Source organism: Triturus cristatus, chromosome 8, assembly GCF_964204655.1.
Source record: "Triturus cristatus chromosome 8, aTriCri1.1, whole genome shotgun sequence".
Lineage (NCBI taxonomy): Eukaryota > Metazoa > Chordata > Amphibia > Caudata > Salamandridae > Triturus > Triturus cristatus.
In genome coordinates this window covers 1,621,811,651-1,621,825,288 of record NC_140591.1, presented here as the reverse complement: position 1 = coordinate 1,621,825,288, position 13,638 = coordinate 1,621,811,651, and the positions used below count along the sequence as shown (strand labels likewise).

Sequence of the window (13,638 nt, the reverse complement as noted above, 5' to 3'; positions counted from 1 at the left end):
GGAAAAAAGAGTGACAAAGAGCAAAATAGAGATAAAAAATCATTCTAGAGTTGAATTCAAGTAATACATTCTTAAAGAAGGCATGATTAAAACATTTATGAACAAGATAAGCAATATATCAATGAGGTGTTTATGAATAGGATCAGTATCCTCGTCTAAAGTATTTGAGTAGAGTGTTTTCTGAACTGAGAAATGTTTATGAAAGTGAAAAACTTAGGATTCTCTTGAACACCATATGGCAAACTGTTCATTAAAGCATTTTCAAGAGGGTGCTGTGGCTTAGCTGGTTAAAGCGCCTGTCTAGTAAACAGGAGATCCTGAGTTCAAATCGCAGCAGTGCCTTGCTTTCCTCATTCTTAAATAAAAAACTATTTTCATTAATTCGTCCTGCGATTCAATTAAATTAGAAAAGTCTGATTTATCTTTCGGTTGAACAGATCATCTTAAACCTAATAAAAACTGAAAGTGTTTTCAATATTATCATTCTTAAATAAAAAACTATTTTCATTAATTCGTCCTGCGATTCAATTAAATTAGAAAAGTCTGATTTATCTTTCGGTTGAACAGATCATCTTAAACCTAATAAAAACTGAAAGTGTTTTCAATATTATAGTAACAATACTGTGATTGCAAAATCAAAAAGGTATTTCAATGAGCAAGAGGCAGATGAAATATAACCCTAGATTTGAGCAATATTGATGAATATATGTAAAACACTTATTTATGAACTATTCAAAATATGGGATTGAGTTTAAAATGTGTTCTTTTTTAATACAACATAGCTATTCTTGTTTACAGATTGGGAATCCTTGCTTGTTTAACATTAGAATACATATTAAGACACTTTAACACAGGCACAGAATTTGATCACCAATACTAAATTAATGATCCCTTCTATATCACTGAAGTAGGTGCTGTGGCTAAGTGGTTAAAGTGCCTGTCTCGTAAACAGGAAATCCTGAGTTCAAATCTCAGCAGCACCTTATTATTGGTCCTTACATGTAAAAATAATTTTCATCACGCAAATGTTTAATACATTTTAAAAAGAAAAGTGTTGTTCTGTGAACATTAGAATGGGTCATCTTAAATTGAAAAACTAAAAAACGTGGTAGTGTGAAGATTTTCAAAGTAATGCTTTGAATGAAAAAGGGAAAAAAGAGTGACAAAGAGCAAAATAGAGATAAAAAATCATTCTAGAGTTGAATTCAAGTAATACATTCTTAAAGAATGCATGATTAAAACATTTATGAACAAGATAAGCAATATATCATTGAGGTGTTTATGAATAGGATCAGTATCCTCGTCTAAAGTAGTTGAGTAGAGCGTTTTCTGAACTGAGAAATGATTATGAAAGTGAAAAACTCAGGATTCTCTTGAACACCATATGGCAAACTGTTCCTTAAAGCATTTTCAAGACGGTGCTGTGGCTTAGCTGGTTAAAGCACCTGTCTAGTAAACAGGAGATTCTGAGTTCAAATTTCAGCAGTTCCTTGCTTTCCTCATTCTTAAATAAAAAATTATTTTCATTAAGTCGTCCTGCGATTCAATTAAATTAGAAAAGTCTGATTTATCTTTCGGTTGAACAGATCATCTTAAACCGAATAAAAACTAAAAGTGTTTTCAATATTATAGTAACAATACTGTGATTGCAAAAATCAAAAAGGTATTTCAATGAGCAAGAGGCAGATGAAATATGACCCTAGATTTGAGCAATATTGATGAATATATGTAAAACACTTATTTATAAACTATTCAAAATATGGGATTGAGTTTAAAATGTGTTCTTTTTTAATACAACATAGCTATTCTTGTTTACAGATTAGGAATCCTTGCTTGTTTAACATTAGAATACATATTAAGACACTTTAACACAGGCACAGAATTTGATCACCAATACTAAATTAATGATCTCTTCTGTTTCACTAAAGTAGGTGCAGTGGCTAAGTGGTTAAAGCGCCTGTCTCGTAAACAGGAAATCCTGACTTCAAATCTCAGCAGCACCTTATTATTGGTCCTTACATGTAAAAATAATTTTCATCACGTAAATGTTTAATACATTTTAAAAAGAAAAGTGTTGTTCTGTGAACATCAGAATGGGTCATCTTAAATTGAAAAACTAAAAAACGTGGTATTGTGAAGATTTTCAAAGTAATGCTTTGAATGAAAAAGGGAAAAAAGAGTGACAAAGAGCAAAATAGAGATAAAAAATCATTCTAGAGTTGAAATCAAGTAATGCATTCTTAAAGAAGGCATAATTAAAACATTTATGAACAGGATAAGCAATATATCGATGAGGTGTTTATCAATAGGATCAGTATCCTCATCTAAAGTAGTTGAGTAGAGCGTTTTCTGAACTGAGAAATTATTATGAAAGTGAAAAACTCAGGATTCTCTTGAACACCATATGGCAAACTGTTCCTTAAAGCATTTTCAAGAGGGTCCTGTGGCTTAGCTGGTTAAAGCGCCTGTCTAGTAAACAGGAGATCCTGAGTTCAAATCTCAGCAGTGCCTTGCTTTCCTCATTCTTCAATAAAAAACTATTTTCATTAATTCGTCCTGCGATTCAATTAAATTAGAAAAGTCTGATTTATCTTTCGGTTGAACAGATCATCTTAAATCTAATAAAAACTGAAAGTGTTTTCAACACTTTCAATATTATAGTAACAATACTGTGATTGCAAAATCAAAAAGGTATTTCAATGAGCAAGAGGCAGATGAAATATAACCCTAGATTTGAGCAATATTGATGAATATATGTAAAACGCTTATTTATGAACTATTCAAAATATGGGATTGAGTTTAAAATGTGTTCTTTTTTAATACAACATAGCTATTCTTGTTTACAGATTAGGAATCCTTGCTTGTTTAACATTAGAATACATATTAAGACACTTTAACACAGGCACAGAATAGATCACCAATACTAAATTAATGATCCCTTCTATATCACTAAAGTAGGTGCTGTGGCTAAGTGGTTAAAGTGCCTGTCTTGTAAACAGGAAATTCTGATTTCAAATCTCAGCAGCACCTTATTATTGGTCCTTACATGTAAAAATAATTTTCATCACGCAAATGTTTAATACATTTTAAAAAGAAAAGTGTTGTTCTGTGAACATTAGAAAGGGTCATCTTAAATTGAAAAACAAAAAAACGTGGTATTGTGAAGATTTTCAAAGTAATTCTTTGAATGAAAAAGGGAAAAAAGAGTGACAAAGAGCAAAATAGAGATAAAAAATCATTCTAGAGTTGAATTCAAGTAATAAATTATTAAAGTAGGCATGATTAAAACATTTATGAACAAGATAAGCAATATATCAATGACGTGTTTATGAATAGGATCAGTATCCTCGTCTAAAGTAGTTGAGTAGAGTGTTTTCTGAACTGAGAAATGTTTATGAAAGTGAAAAACTCAGGATTCTCTTGAACACCATATGGCAAACTGTTCCTTAAAGCATTTTCAAGAGGGTGCTGTGGCTTAGCTGGTTAAAGCGCCTGTCTAGTAAACAGGAGATCCTGAGTTCAAATCGCAGCAGTGCCTTGCTTTCCTCATTCTTAAATAAAAAACTATTTTCATTAATTCGTCCTGCGATTAAATTAAATTAGAAAAGTCTGATTTATCTTTCGGTTGAACAGATCATCTTAAACCTAATAAAAACTGAAAGTGTTTTCAATATTACAGTAACAATACTGTGATTGCAAAATCAAAAAGGTATTTCAATGAGCAAGAGGCAGATGAAATATGACCCTAGATTTGAGCAATATTGATGAATATATGTAAAACACTTATTTATGAACTATTCAAAATATGGGATTGAGTTTAAAATGTGTTCTTTTGCAATACAAAATAGCTATTATTTTTACAGATTAGGAATCCTTGCTTGTTTAACATTAGAATACATATGAAGACACTTTAACACAGGCACACAATTTGATCACCAATACTAAATTAATGATCCCTTCTATATCACTAAAGTAGGTGCTGTGGCTAAGTGGTTAAAGTGCCTGTCTCGTAAAAAGGAAATCCTGAGTTCAAATCTCAGCAGCACCTTATTATTGGTCCTTACATGTAAAAATAATTTTCATCACGCAAATGTTTAATACATTTTAAAAAGAAAAGTGTTGTTCTGTGAACATTAGAATGGGTCATCTTAAATTGAAAAACTAAAAAACGTGGTATTGTGAAGATTTTCAAAGTAATGCTTTGAATGAAAAAGGGAAAAAAGAGTGACAAAGAGCAAAATAGAGATAAAAAATCATTCTAGAGTTGAATTCAAGTAATGCATTCTTAAAGAAGGCATGATTAAAACATTTATGAACAAGATAAGCAATATATCAATGAGGTGTTTATGAATAGGATCAGTATCCTCGTTTAAAGTAGTTGAGTAGAGCGTTTTCTGAACAGAGAAATGATTATGAAAGTGAAAAACTCAGGATTCTCTTGAACACCATATGGCAAACTGTTCCTTAAAGCATTTTCAAGACGGTGCTGTGGCTTAGCTGGTTAAAGCGCCTGTCTAGTAAACAGGAGATCCTGAGTTCAAATCTCAGCAGTGCCTTGCTTTCCTCATTCTTAAATAAAAAATTATTTTCATTAAGTCGTCCTGCGATTCAATTAAATTAGAAAAGTCTGATTTATCTTTCGGTTGAACAGATCATCTTAAACCTAATAAAAACTGAAAGTGTTTTCAATATTATAGTAACAATACTGTGATTGCAAAAATCAAAAAGGTATTTCAATGAGCAAGAGGCAGATGAAATATGACCCTAGATTTGAGCAATATTGATGAATATATGTAAAACACTTATTTATAAACTATTCAAAATATGGGATTGAGTTTAAAAGGTGTTCTTTTTTAATACAACATAGCTATTCTTGTTTACAGATTAGGAATCCTTGCTTGTTTAACATTAGAATACATATTAAGGAACTTTAACACAGGCACAGAATTTGATCACCAATACTAAATTAATGATCTCTTCTGTTTCACTAAAGTAGGTGCAGTGGCTAAGTGGTTAAAGCGCCTGTCTCGTAAACAGGAAATCCTGACTTCAAATCTTAGCAGCACCTTATTATTGGTCCTTACATGTAAAAATAATTTTCATCACGTAAATGTTTAATACATTTTAAAAAGAAAAGTGTTGTTCTGTGAACATCAGAATGGGTCATCTTAAATTGAAAAACTAAAAAACGTGGTATTGTGAAGATTTTCAAAGTAATGCTTTGAATGAAAAAGGGAAAAAAGAGTGACAAAGAGCAAAATAGAGATAAAAAATCATTCTAGAGTTGAAATCAAGTAATGCATTCTTAAAGAAGGCATAATTAAAACATTTATGAACAGGATAAGCAATATATCAATGAGGTGTTTATCAATAGGATCAGTATCCTCATCTAAAGTAGTTGAGTAGAGCGTTTTCTGAACTGAGAAATTATTATGAAAGTGAAAAACTCAGGATTCTCTTGAACACCATATGGCAAACTGTTCCTTAAAGCGTTATCAAGAGGGGGCTGTGGCTTAGCTGGTTAAAGCGCCTGTCTAGTAAACAGGAGATCCTGAGTTCAAATCTCAGCAGTGCCTTGCTTTCCTCATTCTTCAATAAAAAATTATTTTCATTAATTCGTCCTGCGATTCAATTAAATTAGAAAAGTCTGATTTATCTTTCGGTTGAACAGATCATCTTAAATCTAATAAAAACTGAAAGTGTTTTCAATATTATAGTAACAATACTGTGATTGCAAAATCAAAAAGGTATTTCAATGAGCAAGAGGCAGATGAAATATAACCCTAGATTTGAGCAATATTGATGAATATATGTAAAACACTTATTTATGAACTATTCAAAATATGGGATTGAGTTTAAAATGTGTTCTTTTTTAATACAACATAGCTATTCTTGTTTATAGATTAGGAATCCTTGCTTGTTTAACATTAGAATACATATTAAGACACTTTAACACAGGCACAGAATAGATCACCAATACTAAATTAATGATCCCTTCTATATCACTAAAGTAGGTGCTGTGGCTAAGTGGTTAAAGTGCTTGTCTTGTAAACAGGAAATTCTGAGTTCAAATCTCAGCAGCACCTTATTATTGGTCCTTACATGTAAAACTAATTTTCATCACGCAAATGTTTAATACATTTTAAAAAGAAAAGTGTTGTTCTGTGAACATTAGAATGGGTCATCTTAAATTGAAAAACTAAAAAACGTGGTATTGTGAAGATTTTCAAAGTAATGCTTTGAATGAAAAAGGGAAAAAAGAGTGACAAAGAGCAAAATAGAGATAAAAAATCATTCTAGAGTTGAATTCAAGTAATGCATTCTTAAAGAAGGCATGATTAAAACATTTATGAACAAGATAAGCAATATATCAACGAGGTGTTTATGAATAGGATCAGTATCCTCGTCTAAAGTAGTTGAGTAAAGAGTTTTCTGAACTGAGAAATGATTATGAAAGTGAAAAACTCAGGATTCTCTTGAACACCATATGGCAAACTGTTCCTTAAAGCATTTTCAAGACGGTGCTGTGGCTTAGCTGGTTAAATCGCCTGTCTAATAAACAGGAGATCCTGAGTTCAAATCTCAGCAGTGCCTTGCTTTCCTCATTCTTAAATAAAAATTTATTTTCATTAAGTCGTCCTGCGATTCAATTAAATTAGAAAAGTCTGATTTATCTTTCGGTTGAACAGATCATCTTAAACCTAATAAAAACTGAAAGTGTTTTCAATATTATAGTAACAATACTGTGATTGCAAAAATCAAAAAGGTATTTCAATGAGCAAGAGGCAGATGAAATATGACCCTAGATTTGAGCAATATTGATGAATATATGTAAAACACTTATTTATAAACTATTCAAAATATGGGATTGAGTTTAAAATGTGTTCTTTTTTAATACAACATAGCTATTCTTGTTTACAGATTAGGAATCCTTGCTTGTTTAACATTAGAATACATATTAAGACACTTTAACACAGGCACAGAATAGATCACCAATACTAAATTAATGATCCCTTATATATCACTAAAGTAGGTCCTGTGGCTAAGTGGTTAAAGTGCCTGTCTCGTAAACAGGAAATCCTGAGTTCAAATCTCAGCAGCACCTTACTATTGGTCCTTACATGTAAAAATAATTTTCATGACGCAAATGTTTAATACATTTTAAAAAGAAAAGTGTTGTTCTGTGAACATTAGAAAGGGTCATCTTAAATTGAAAAACAAAAAAAAGTGGTATTGTGAAGATTTTCAAAGTAATTCTTTGAATGAAAAAGGGAAAAAAGAGTGACAAAGAGCAAAATAGAGATAAAAAATCATTCTAGAGTTGAATTCAAGTAATAAATTCTTAAAGTAGGCATGATTAAAACATTTATGAACAAGATAAGCAATATATCAATGAGGTGTTTATGAATAGGATCAGTATCCTCGTCTAAAGTAGTTGAGTAGAGTGTTTTCTGAACTGAGAAATGTTTATGAAAGTGAAAAACTTAGGATTCTCTTGAACACCATATGGCAAACTGTTCCTTAAAGCATTTTCAAGAGGGTGCTGTGGCTTAGCTGGTTAAAGCGCCTGTCTAGTAAACAGGAGATCCTGAGTTCAAATCGCAGCAGTGCCTTGCTTTTCTCATTCTTAAATAAAAGACTATTTTCATTAATTCGTCCTGCGATTCAATTAAATTATAAAAGTCTGATTTATCTTTCGGTTGAACAGATCATCTTAAACCTAATAAAAACTGAAAGTGTTTTCAATATTATAGTAACAATACTGTGATTGCAAAATCAGAAAGGTATTTCAATGAGCAAGAGGCAGATGAAATATAACCCTAGATTTGAGCAATATTGATGAATATATGTAAAACACTTATTTATGAACTATTCAAAATATGGGATTGAGTTTAAAATGTGTTCTTTTTTAATACAACATAGCTATTCTTGTTTACAGATTAGGAATCCTTGCTTGTTTAACATTAGAATACATATTAAGACACTTTAACACAGGCACAGAATAGATCACCAATACTAAATTAATGATCCCTTCTTTATCACTAAAGTAGGTGCTGTGGCTAAGTGGTTAAAGTGCCTGTCTTGTAAACAGGAAATTCTGATTTCAAATCTCAGCAGCACCTTATTATTGGTCCTTACATGTAAAAATAATTTTCATCACACAAATGTTTAATACATTTTAAGAAGAAAAGTGTTGTTCTGTGAACATTAGAATGGGTCATCTTAAATTGAAAAACTAAAAAACGTGGTATTGTGAAGATTTTCAAAGTAATGCTTTGAATGAAAAAGGGAAAAAAGAGTGACAAAGAGCAAAATAGAGATAAAAAATCATTCTAGAGTTGAATTCAAGTAATGCATTCTTAAAGAAGGCATGATTAAAACATTTATGAACAAGATAAGCAATATATCAATGAGGTGTTTATGAATAGGATCAGTTTCCTCATCTAAAGTAGTTGAGTAGAGCGTTTTCTGAACTGAGAAATGATTATGAAAGTGAAAAACTCAGGATTCTCTTGAACACCATATGGCAAACTGTTCCTTAAAGCATTTTCAAGAAGGTGCTGTGGCTTAGCTGGTTAAAGCGCCTGTCTAGTAAACAGGAGATCCTGAGTTAAAATCTCAGCAGTGCCTTGCTTTCCTCATTCTTAAATAAAAAATTATTTTCATTAATTCGTCCTGCGATTCAATTAAATTAGAAAAGTCTGATTTATCTTTCGGTTGAACAGATCATCTTAAACCTAATAAAAACTGAAAGTGTTTTCAATATTATCATTCTTAAATAAAAAACTATTTTCATTAATTCGTCCTGCGATTCAATTAAATTAGAAAAGTCTGATTTATCTTTCGGTTGAACAGATCATCTTAAACCTAATAAAAACTGAAAGTGTTTTCAATATTATAGTAACAATACTGTGATTGCAAAATCAAAAAGGTATTTCAATGAGCAAGAGGCAGATGAAATATAACCCTAGATTTGAGCAATATTGATGAATATATGTAAAACACTTATTTATGAACTATTCAAAATATGGGATTGAGTTTAAAATGTGTTCTTTTTTAATACAACATAGCTATTCTTGTTTACAGATTAGGAATCCTTGCTTGTTTAACATTAGAATACATATTAAGACACTTTAACACAGGCACAGAATTTGATCACCAATACTAAATTAATGATCCCTTCTATATCACTAAAGTAGGTGCTGTGGCTAAGTGGTTAAAGTGCCTGTCTCGTAAACAGGAAATCCTGAGTTCAAATCTCAGCAGCACCTTATTATTGGTCCTTACATGTAAAAATAATTTTCATCACGCAAATGTTTAATACATTTTAAAAAGAAAAGTGTTGTTCTGTGAACAATAGAATGGGTCATCTTAAATTGAAAAACTAAAAAACGTGGTAGTGTGAAGATTTTCAAAGTAATGCTTTGAATGAAAAAGGGAAAAAAGAGTGACAAAGAGCAAAATAGAGATAAAAAATCATTCTAGAGTTGAATTCAAGTAATGCATTCTTAAAGAAGGCATGATTAAAACATTTATGAACAAGATAAGCAATATATCAATGAGGTGTTTATGAATAGGATCAGTATCCTCGTCTAAAGTAGTTGAGTAGAGCGTTTTCTGAACTGAGAAATGATTATGAAAGTGAAAAACTCAGGATTCTCTTGAACACCATATGGCAAACTGTTCCTTAAAGCATTTTCAAGACGGTGCTGTGGCTTAGCTGGTTAAAGCACCTGTCTAGTAAACAGGAGATCCTGAGTTCAAATTTCAGCAGTGCCTTGCTTTCCTCATTCTTAAATAAAAAATTATTTTCATTAAGTCGTCCTGCGATTCAATTAAATTAGAAAAGTCTGATTTATCTTTCGGTTGAACAGATCATCTTAAACCGAATAAAAACTGAAAGTGTTTTCAATATTATAGTAACAATACTGTGATTGCAAAAATCAAAAAGGTATTTCAATGAGCAAGAGGCAGATGAAATATGACCCTAGATTTGAGCAATATTGATGAATATATGTAAAACACTTATTTATAAACTATTCAAAATATGGGATTGAGTTTAAAATGTGTTCTTTTTTAATACAACATAGCTATTCTTGTTTACAGATTAGGAATCCTTGCTTGTTTAACATTAGAATACATATTAAGACACTTTAACACAGGCACAGAATTTGATCACCAATACTAAATTAATGATCTCTTCTGTTTCACTAAAGTAGGTGCAGTGGCTAAGTGGTTAAAGCGCCTGTCTCGTAAACCGGAAATCCTGACTTCAAATCTCAGCAGCACCTTATTATTGGTCCTTACATGTAAAAATTATTTTCATCACGTAAATGTTTAATACATTTTAAAAAGAAAAGTGTTGTTCTGTGAACATCAGAATGGGTCATCTTAAATTGAAAAACTAAAAAACGTGGTATTGTGAAGATTTTCAAAGTAATGCTTTGAATGAAAAAGGGAAAAAAGAGTGACAAAGAGCAAAATAGAGATAACAAATCATTCTAGAGTTGAAATCAAGTAATGCATTCTTAAAGAAGGCATAATTAAAACATTTATGAACAGGATAAGCAATATATCGATGAGGTGTTTATCAATAGGATCAGTATCCTCATCTAAAGTAGTTGAGTAGAGCGTTTTCTGAACTGAGAAATTATTATGAAAGTGAAAAACTCAGGATTCTCTTGAACACCATATGGCAAACTGTTCCTTAAAGCATTTTCAAGAGGGTCCTGTGGCTTAGCTGGTTAAAGCGCCTGTCTAGTAAACAGGAGATCCTGAGTTCAAATCTCAGCAGTGCCTTGCTTTCCTCATTCTTCAATAAAAAACTATTTTCATTAATTCGTCCTGCGATTCAATTAAATTAGAAAAGTCTGATTTATCTTTCGGTTGAACAGATCATCTTAAATCTAATAAAAACTGAAAGTGTTTTCAACACTTTCAATATTATAGTAACAATACTGTGATTGCAAAATCAAAAAGGTATTTCAATGAGCAAGAGGCAGATGAAATATAACCCTAGATTTGAGCAATATTGATGAATATATGTAAAACGCTTATTTATGAACTATTCAAAATATGGGATTGAGTTTAAAATGTGTTCTTTTTTAATACAACATAGCTATTCTTGTTTACAGATTAGGAATCCTTGCTTGTTTAACATTAGAATACATATTAAGACACTTTAACACAGGCACAGAATAGATCACCAATACTAAATTAATGATCCCTTCTATATCACTAAAGTAGGTGCTGTGGCTAAGTGGTTAAAGTGCCTGTCTTGTAAACAGGAAATTCTGATTTCAAATCTCAGCAGCACCTTATTATTGGTCCTTACATGTAAAAATAATTTTCATCACGCAAATGTTTAATACATTTTAAAAAGAAAAGTGTTGTTCTGTGAACATTAGAAAGGGTCATCTTAAATTGAAAAACAAAAAAACGTGGTATTGTGAAGATTTTCAAAGTAATTCTTTGAATGAAAAACGGAAAAAAGAGTGACAAAGAGCAAAATAGAGATAAAAAATCATTCTAGAGTTGAATTCAAGTAATAAATTATTAAAGTAGGCATGATTAAAACATTTATGAACAAGATAAGCAATATATCAATGACGTGTTTATGAATAGGATCAGTATCCTCGTCTAAAGTAGTTGAGTAGAGTGTTTTCTGAACTGAGAAATGTTTATGAAAGTGAAAAACTCAGGATTCTCTTGAACACCATATGGCAAACTGTTCCTTAAAGCATTTTCAAGAGGGTGCTATGGCTTAGCTGGTTAAAGCGCCTGTCTAGTAAACAGGAGATCCTGAGTTCAAATCGCAGCAGTGCCTTGCTTTCCTCATTCTTAAATAAAAAACTATTTTCATTAATTCGTCCTGCGATTAAATTAAATTAGAAAAGTCTGATTTATCTTTCGGTTGAACAGATCATCTTAAACCTAATAAAAACTGAAAGTGTTTTCAATATTACAGTAACAATACTGTGATTGCAAAATCAAAAAGGTATTTCAATGAGCAAGAGGCAGATGAAATATGACCCTACATTTGAGCAATATTGATGAATATATGTAAAACACTTATTTATGAACTATTCAAAATATGGGATTGAGTTTTAAATGTGTTCTTTTGCAATACAAAATAGCTATTATTTTTACAGATTAGGAATCCTTGCTTGTTTAACATTAGAATACATATGAAGACACTTTAACACAGGCACACAATTTGATCACCAATACTAAATTAATGATCCCTTCTATATCACTAAAGTAGGTGCTGTGGCTAAGTGGTTAAAGTGCCTGTCTCGTAAACAGGAAATCCTGAGTTCAAATCTCAGCAGCACCTTATTATTGGTCCTTACATGTAAAAATAATTTTCATCACGCAAATGTTTAATACATTTTAAAAAGAAAAGTGTTGTTCTGTGAACATTAGAATGGGTCATCTTAAATTGAAAAACTAAAAAACGTGGTATTGTGAAGATTTTCAAAGTAATGCTTTGAATGAAAAAGGGAATAAAGAGTGACAAAGAGCAAAATAGAGATAAAAAATCATTCTAGAGTTGAATTCAAGTAATGCATTCTTAAAGAAGGCATGATTAAAACATTTATGAACAAGATAAGCAATATATCAATGAGGTGTTTATGAATAGGATCAGTATCCTCGTTTAAAGTAGTTGAGTAGAGAGTTTTCTGAACAGAGAAATGATTATGAAAGTGAAAAACTCAGGATTCTCTTGAACACCATATGGCAAACTGTTCCTTAAAGCATTTTCAAGACGGTGCTGTGGCTTAGCTGGTTAAAGCGCCTGTCTAGTAAACAGGAGATCCTGAGTTCAAATCTCAGCAGTGCCTTGCTTTCCTCATTCTTAAATAAAAAATTATTTTCATTAAGTCGTCCTGCGATTCAATTAAATTAGAAAAGTCTGATTTATCTTTCGGTTGAACAGATCATCTTAAACCTAATAAAAACTGAAAGTGTTTTCAATATTATAGTAACAATACTGTGATTGCAAAAATCAAAAAGGTATTTCAATGAGCAAGAGACAGATGAAATATGACCCTAGATTTGAGCAATATTGATAAATATATGTAAAACACTTATTTATAAACTATTCAAAATATGGAATTGAGTTTAAAATGTGTTCTTTTTTAATACAACATAGCTATTCTTGTTTACAGATTAGGAATCCTTGCTTGTTTAACATTAGAATACATATTAAGACACTTTAACACAGGCACAGAATTTGATCACCAATACTAAATTAATGATCTCTTCTGTTTCACTAAAGTAGGTGCAGTGGCTAAGTGGTTAAAGCGCCTGTCTCGTAAACAGGAAATCCTGACTTCAAATCTTAGCAGCACCTTATTATTGGTCCTTACATGTAAAAATAATTTTCATCACGTAAATGTTTAATACATTTTAAAAAGAAAAGTGTTGTTCTGTGAACATCAGAATGGGTCATCTTAAATTGAAAAACTAAAAAACGTGGTATTGTGAAGATTTTCAAAGTAATGCTTTGAATGAAAAAGGGAAAAAAGAGTGACAAAGAGCAAAATAGAGATAAAAAATAATTCTAGAGTTGAAATCAAGTAATGCATTCTTAAAGAAGGCATAATTAAAACATTTATGAACAGGATAAGCAAT

At 31.0% G+C, this 13,638-nt stretch overlaps 6 non-coding genes across 6 annotated transcripts; all 6 read left to right on the top strand.

Moving 5' to 3' along the window:
* Positions 1 to 910: 910 nt before the first annotated feature.
* TRNAT-CGU (transfer RNA threonine (anticodon CGU)) lies at positions 911 to 983 on the top strand. Its single transcript has one exon. It is a non-coding gene; the product is annotated as a tRNA-Thr (tRNA).
* A 3,499-nt stretch (positions 984 to 4,482) lies between these two features.
* Positions 4,483 to 4,556, top strand: TRNAT-AGU (transfer RNA threonine (anticodon AGU)). The gene has a single exon. It is a non-coding gene; the product is annotated as a tRNA-Thr (tRNA).
* Positions 4,557 to 5,502: 946 nt separating this feature from the next.
* TRNAT-AGU (transfer RNA threonine (anticodon AGU)) lies at positions 5,503 to 5,576 on the top strand. Its single transcript has one exon. It is a non-coding gene; the product is annotated as a tRNA-Thr (tRNA).
* Positions 5,577 to 9,199: 3,623 nt separating this feature from the next.
* On the top strand, positions 9,200 to 9,272 carry TRNAT-CGU (transfer RNA threonine (anticodon CGU)). The gene has a single exon. It is a non-coding gene; the product is annotated as a tRNA-Thr (tRNA).
* A 2,992-nt stretch (positions 9,273 to 12,264) lies between these two features.
* Positions 12,265 to 12,337, top strand: TRNAT-CGU (transfer RNA threonine (anticodon CGU)). Its single transcript has one exon. It is a non-coding gene; the product is annotated as a tRNA-Thr (tRNA).
* Positions 12,338 to 12,771: 434 nt separating this feature from the next.
* TRNAT-AGU (transfer RNA threonine (anticodon AGU)) lies at positions 12,772 to 12,845 on the top strand. Its single transcript has one exon. It is a non-coding gene; the product is annotated as a tRNA-Thr (tRNA).
* The last annotated feature ends 793 nt before the right edge of the window (positions 12,846 to 13,638 follow it).